This window comes from Cicer arietinum, chromosome 3, assembly GCF_000331145.2.
Source record: "Cicer arietinum cultivar CDC Frontier isolate Library 1 chromosome 3, Cicar.CDCFrontier_v2.0, whole genome shotgun sequence".
NCBI lineage: Eukaryota > Viridiplantae > Streptophyta > Magnoliopsida > Fabales > Fabaceae > Cicer > Cicer arietinum.
The window spans coordinates 279,767-286,359 of record NC_021162.2 but is presented as its reverse complement, the minus strand read 5'-3'; positions in this window follow the sequence as shown (position 1 = coordinate 286,359).

Here is a 6,593-nt window from a genome sequence, read left to right as displayed (position 1 = left end):
ATAATAATAATAATAATAATAATAATAATAATAATAATAATAATAATAATTTGGTTGTTTTAAGATGATTTGTTTAAATCTTAAACTAAATCCAAACTTTATTTGAGTTGAAGTTAGTAGTTGAGAGACAATCAAATACCGAGTTAATTATTACTTATTTGAAGATGTGAACCGAGTTGAACAAGAGTTTGTGCCGCATAGTTCTAGAAACAACTTTGATAACGGTAAGGACATCACTTCATTTGTTTCCCTACTTGAATTATATGTAATATAAATGCATTGTGATGTTATGTATTATGTTTGTGTTATCTTCAAAATATGCGTGGTATATGAATTACATGATTATAAGTAATATTCTAAGATTAAGTAATTTGCATATTTTGATTGGTAACGTGTGGTTATTCAAGGTGATTACTTTGTGTCTAAACTACATTGGTTTATGACAATGTTGAATGGTTTTGGACGCTTTCGCATCCAGAGGAGTTTTCGGATGAATAGATGGAACATTTCTTTTAATTTCTAAGATCGATAGTGGTGGACAACATTAGGGACTTTATTTATGTTAGACTCTAGTTTATACTATTTATTACTATTATATTTTGGTATGTCATATTTGAATCATAAAACTTTACGATTTCTAATTAATTATCGATTGGTTGTTTAAATTTATACATGTGATTATGTATTTTTCTTGCACGAGAATTAAAATATTTTTATGAAAAAAATAGAATGAATTTTAAACATAATATTTTGAGATAATGTTCCAAAAAGTAGAATTTTGAGATAATGTCCCAAAAAGTAGAATGTTACACATGCAGTGATAAAATTTCTTTATGGTTGTATGATGTCAATATTATGGTTCAATTGACAGGTCGTCATGTAATAGTTGTACCATCATATATAAATAATTAATCTTTTGTGAACTACCATTATGAGAACAGAAAAATAACTTGCATGTGCATAATCAATTAATTCTAACTTGGATATATCTGAATAAAATCATTTCCATTATACCTCCAGGTAACAAAGTATTTCCTTCACTTCATTCCAATTTTTTTGTGTAGATGACAAACTATCTCTTGCTAATAGATTTATACTTCTTGAATGTTGATCAATTTGTTCAATTATCATCTTCTTATAGTACAAAGGATTTTTGTCACATCTAGTAATCTTACAACTATCCAAGTGCACAAAGGATCTTTGTCACATACAGAAATATCCATAATAATTTTTGCATAAGCTAATTGATGCAGAAAAACTATGCTCTTTAAATACTCAATTCTAATCACAATAAATCTTTTATTCTTTTTAAGTATTTCATTTGAAATTAATTTCTTAAGCATTAAACTTTTTGAAGCTCTTCAAGAAATCATAGAATATTTGAGTTAGGAACATAAATAACGATTGTATAAAATTCATTTTCATTTCATTAAAATATATGGGTCAATTTGATTAAGCAGTCTTTTTAAAAGTTCAAATTGTACGCCTCAGAAAAATTAAATCATTTAATAAATATTTTCGAACAACTACTATTTTGTTCAATAACAATTGTAATCTTTTTAACATTTTTAATCAACATATGCTCATTTGTTCAATCACAGTTGTTTCCAATCATTCAATATATTATTGAAAACATTTTTTTCTACTTTTCTACTTCAAGAATATATTGAAGAGACATAAATAGTTTTGACTTTTTTACTTTGTTTCAAATTGTACCAAAATCAAATAGGTCTTAGACATACATTGCATAAAAACTATTTTACAAATTTTCATAAACCATGACCTCAAATAAATTATACATTGTGTCATCCTACAAGGAAGCTAAGATGTTCAAAAAATTAAGGTAAAATTTTAAATTCTAATTTCTTTAATAACTATACAAATAATTTTGTTAACATGTGGTACTCAATTAGAAGATTTTGGAGATATAGGTACTAGCAATCTGTTTTGGGCAGTTAGTTTCTGTTAATTAGTTGTAACAACTTTTGTTTGTTGCTCCTAAATTGTAACCAACTAGTATATAAGGCAAAGCAAGCAATGTTGGACACAACAGAATAATGCAAGTTGCAGTTTTGCATAGACAGAAGAAAACTGGCAACATAAGTGCAAAACATTGTAATAGTTTCATCTCACATTAATGATAATTCTAAATCGGATTTAGTCCCCCAAACGTAGAAGTTTAACTCTGAACTGGGTTAACAATTGTGTGTGTTCATTTTAGCATTACAAGTCTAAATTTTGTTTCTATTTTAATTGCTAAAACCAAGAACGTTCTTGGGGGAAAACTGATTAATCTTCGTTTTAGTGAAACCCAGAACATTCTTGGGTGAATATTGACCATTCTTCATTTTACTGAAATTAAGAACATTCTTGGGTGAAAAACTCATTAATCCTTGTTTTACTGAAACGAAGAACATTATTGGGTGAGTGACTGACCAATCTCTGTTTCTTTTACTTTGAACTTAATTGAAATTCAACAACAACTGGTATCAAAAGCATTGGCTATTCGATTCAAAGAAAAGATGCCTTCAACAAAGTAAGTACTTGAGAAATTTGATGGGAATAATGATTTTGGGTTATGGCGTCTCAAGATGAAAACTTTGTTGGTTCATCAAGGTTTGGCAGAAGCGCTGGGAGGAGAGAAAGATATGGCATCCACACTTACAGAAAAGAAGAAGAAGGATATCATAAACAAGGTTCATAGTGTTTTAATCTTTAGTCGTGGAGGCAAGGTTCCGAGGGAAGTGTCAAAGAAGACCTCAACAGCAAGTATTTGGCTCAAGTTAGAATCTTTATACACGACAAAATCATTAGTGAATCATTTATACTTAAAATAAAAGATATATACTTTTAAGATGCAATATGGGAGGTCAATTGAAGATCATATGGATGAGTTTAATAAGGTTGTGTTAGATCTTGAAAATATTGATGTAACATTGGATGAGGATGATCAATCCCTACTGTTGATAAATTCATTACCAAGCTCACTTGAAATTTTGTGTGATACACTCCTTTATGGTAGAGATTCTTTGTCATTAGAAGAAGTGCAAGTTACACTAATCTCAATAGAATTAAAAAAGGAAGTCAGATGGAAAAGAAGAAAGCAGTGGTGAGGGACTGTTTTTCAAGGCCAAGGAAGGGAAGAAGAATAAGTTCAAGAATAAAGAAAATGACAAGTCTAAAATAAAGTGTTTCATATGCAAGAAAAATGGGCATTTCAAGAAAGAATTCCCAGAATAGAAAGGAAAGAAATGATCAAATAGTGATGATGATTATGGAAATGCTTCAATAGCCTCTGAAGGATATGAAAGTACACAAGTTCTTATGGAAAATTCAACTGAAATCATGGATGGTGACTGGGTGCTTGACTTAGGGTGTTCATTTCACATGACCTCAAATAGAGATTGGTTTCTTGATTACAAAGAAACTGATGGAGGCAAGGTGGTAATGGGCAACAAATCAGCCTGCAAGGTAGTTAGAATTGACCCAATCAAGCTTAAGCTAGAAAATGGAACTATGAAGATTTTGTCAAAAGTCAAACATGGTCCAGAGCTGAAGAAGAACTTAATTTCTCTAAGAATGTTGGAAGAAGTTGGTTGTTCATACAAAGCAGAGAAATGTACTCTAAAAGTGATAAAAGGATCATTGGTAATCATGAAGGGAATAAGGGATCATGGTATCTATCTTCTCAATGGTCAAGCAGTAACTGGATTGGCAGTTGTGACAGTCCAAGCATCAAGCAAAACCAGCTTGTGGCATCAAAGATTGGGACATGTAAGCCTAAGAGGAATGCAGGTCCTGGACAGACAAGGCATGTTGGGTGGTGACAAGAATGGTGATCTTGAATTTTATGAGCATTTTGTGTATGGAAAGATCCATAGAGTCAAGTTCTTTACATGGAAGCATTGCTCAAAATGAATTCTAGAGTATGTTCACAATGATCTATGGGGTCCTACCAAAATTGCTTCACATGGAACTAACAAGTATTTAATTACATTTCTTGATGACTATAGAAGAAAAGTATGGATTTACTTGTTGAAAAGTAAGGATGAAGCATTCAAAAAATTTAAATATTGGAAATCTATGGTTGAAAACAGAACTGACAAAAGGATTAAGACCTTAAGGACAAACAATGGTCTTGAATTTTGTAGTGAGGAGTTCACACTACTTGTTGCAAAACTCATGGTGTGAACATGCATAGGACTGTAAGACACACACCTCAGCAAAATGGCTTGACTGAAAGGATGAATAGAACCTTGCTTAAAAGAATGAGATACATCTTGTCAAATGTAGGCATGCATGCATAGTTTTTGGGAGAAACTGTCCATACAACTTACTATTTGATAAATTTGAGTCTTTCAACTACAATTGAACTCAAAACTCGTCAAGAAATGGGGACAGAACATGCTACTAACTACAATCATCTAAAAGTATTTGAGCATGTTGCATACTATCATATAAATGAATGGAAGCTAGTTCCTCGAGCCAAAAAATGGTACTTTGTTGGATATCCAAATGGTGTAAAAGGTTATAAAATATGGTATCCTAAAAACATGAAGTTGAGATGGTTTGATCTTGAGTAAAAGGTTATCAGTAGAGATGTTAAGTTTCATGAGGTTGATCTATATAAACCCTTAACCAAGGCTGCAAATGAAAATTCACATCAAATTGAAGTTGAGATGGTTTGATCTTGAGGTGGAGCAAGCTACAGAAAAAGAGAACGATAAACAACAGACTAAACAAGACAAGACTGATGAAAACCTTGCTGAACATGCTGTATTTCCAGACCATGACAATTCAACAGAACAAGAATTAGATGAATATAACCTCATCAGGGACAGAGAAAGAATGACATCAAAACCCCCTCAAAGATATGGTTATGCAGACATGATCAGTTATGCATTACATGCTACTGAAGAAATCATACAAGAAGATCCCAAGAACTACAATGAAGCTGTCAGGTCTCAAGACAAAGACAAATGGAGTTTAGCTATGATTAAGGAGCTGAACTCATTGGATAAGAACAACACTTGGGAACTTATACCTAAGCCTACCAACTCCATAATTGTAGGCAGCAAGTGGATTTTCAAGAGGAAAGAGGGAATTCCAGGAGTAGAACCACCTAGGTTCAAAGCAAGGCTAGTAGCAAAGGGATTCACTCAAAAGGAAGAGGTGGACTACAATGAGTTAGGACTCATGTAACAATCTTAATGGTGATCTGAATGAAACAGTCGCGGTAAAACAATCGTTCTCCATGGTGATCTGAATGAAATAATCTTAATGCAACAATTAGATAGCTTTAGGACTCAAGGAAATGAGGATTGGGTTTGCCTACTAAAGAAATCACTCTATGGGCTAAAGCAATCACCAAGACAATGGTATTTGAAATTTGATTCATTCATGCTTAGTCAAAGTTATGCTAGAAGTAATTTTGATAGTTGTGTGTATTACAAACAAGTATCATCAGCAACATACATTTATTTGTTGTTATATGTGGATGGCATGCTAATATCATCTAAAAGTATGAAGGAAACAGAAAAATTGAAGAGACAGCTGAAGAAAGAATTTGAAGTGAAGGATTTGGGGCCAACCAAGAGAATTTTAGGAATGGAAATCATCACAATCACAGAGCAAGGAAAATTGATAATTTCCCAAGATAGCTACATTGGCAAAGTCCTAAATAGATTCAATATGAGTGAATCAAAGGCTGTCAGCTCTCCACCTGCAGCTCACTTCAAACGTTATTCAACCATGTCACCAAACACAAACCATGGCAAGCTGTCAAATGGATTCTAAGGTACCTAAAATGCACTCAAAGCATATGTTTGGAATACAACAAAAGTTCAAAACATTTGAAACCAGTCCAAGGATTTGTATACTCTGATTTTGCTGGGGATTTAGATAAAAGAAGATCACTTATGTGGTATGTGTTCACATTGTTCAACAACACAGTCAGTTGGAAAGCTAATCTTCATCACATAATGGCATTATCAACAATAGAAGCAAAATATGTTGCTCTTGCTGAAGTTGTGAAAGAAGGAATTTGACTGACAGGATTGATCAATGAACTTGGTGATAAATAAGAATTTGTTTGCATAAATTGTACAACCAAAGTGCCATTCATTTGAGTAAAAATCAAATGTATCATGAAAGAACCAAGCATATAGACATCAGGCTTCATTTCATCAGGGATGTCATTGAAAGGGGTGAGATAAAACTGGCAAAGGTGCACACACGTGACAATCCCGCTGACATGTTTACAAAACCTATAACACTTAACAAATTTAGACATTGTTTGAATTTGCTTAAGATCAATTCCAGAAAACTGAGACAGAGGACTAAGAGGATCTGATTTGAAGAATCACAGGCTGAAGCTTCTCATTTGGTACCAATGTGGAGATATGTTAATATGTGGTACTCAATTAAAAGACTTTTGAGATATAGTTACTAGCAATCTGTTTTGGGCAGTTAGTTTCAGTTAATTAGTTGTAACTACTTTTGTTTGTTGCTCCTAAATTGTAACCAACTAATATATAAGCCAAAGTAACCAATGTTGATCACAACAGAAAAATGCAAGTTGCAGTTTTGCATAG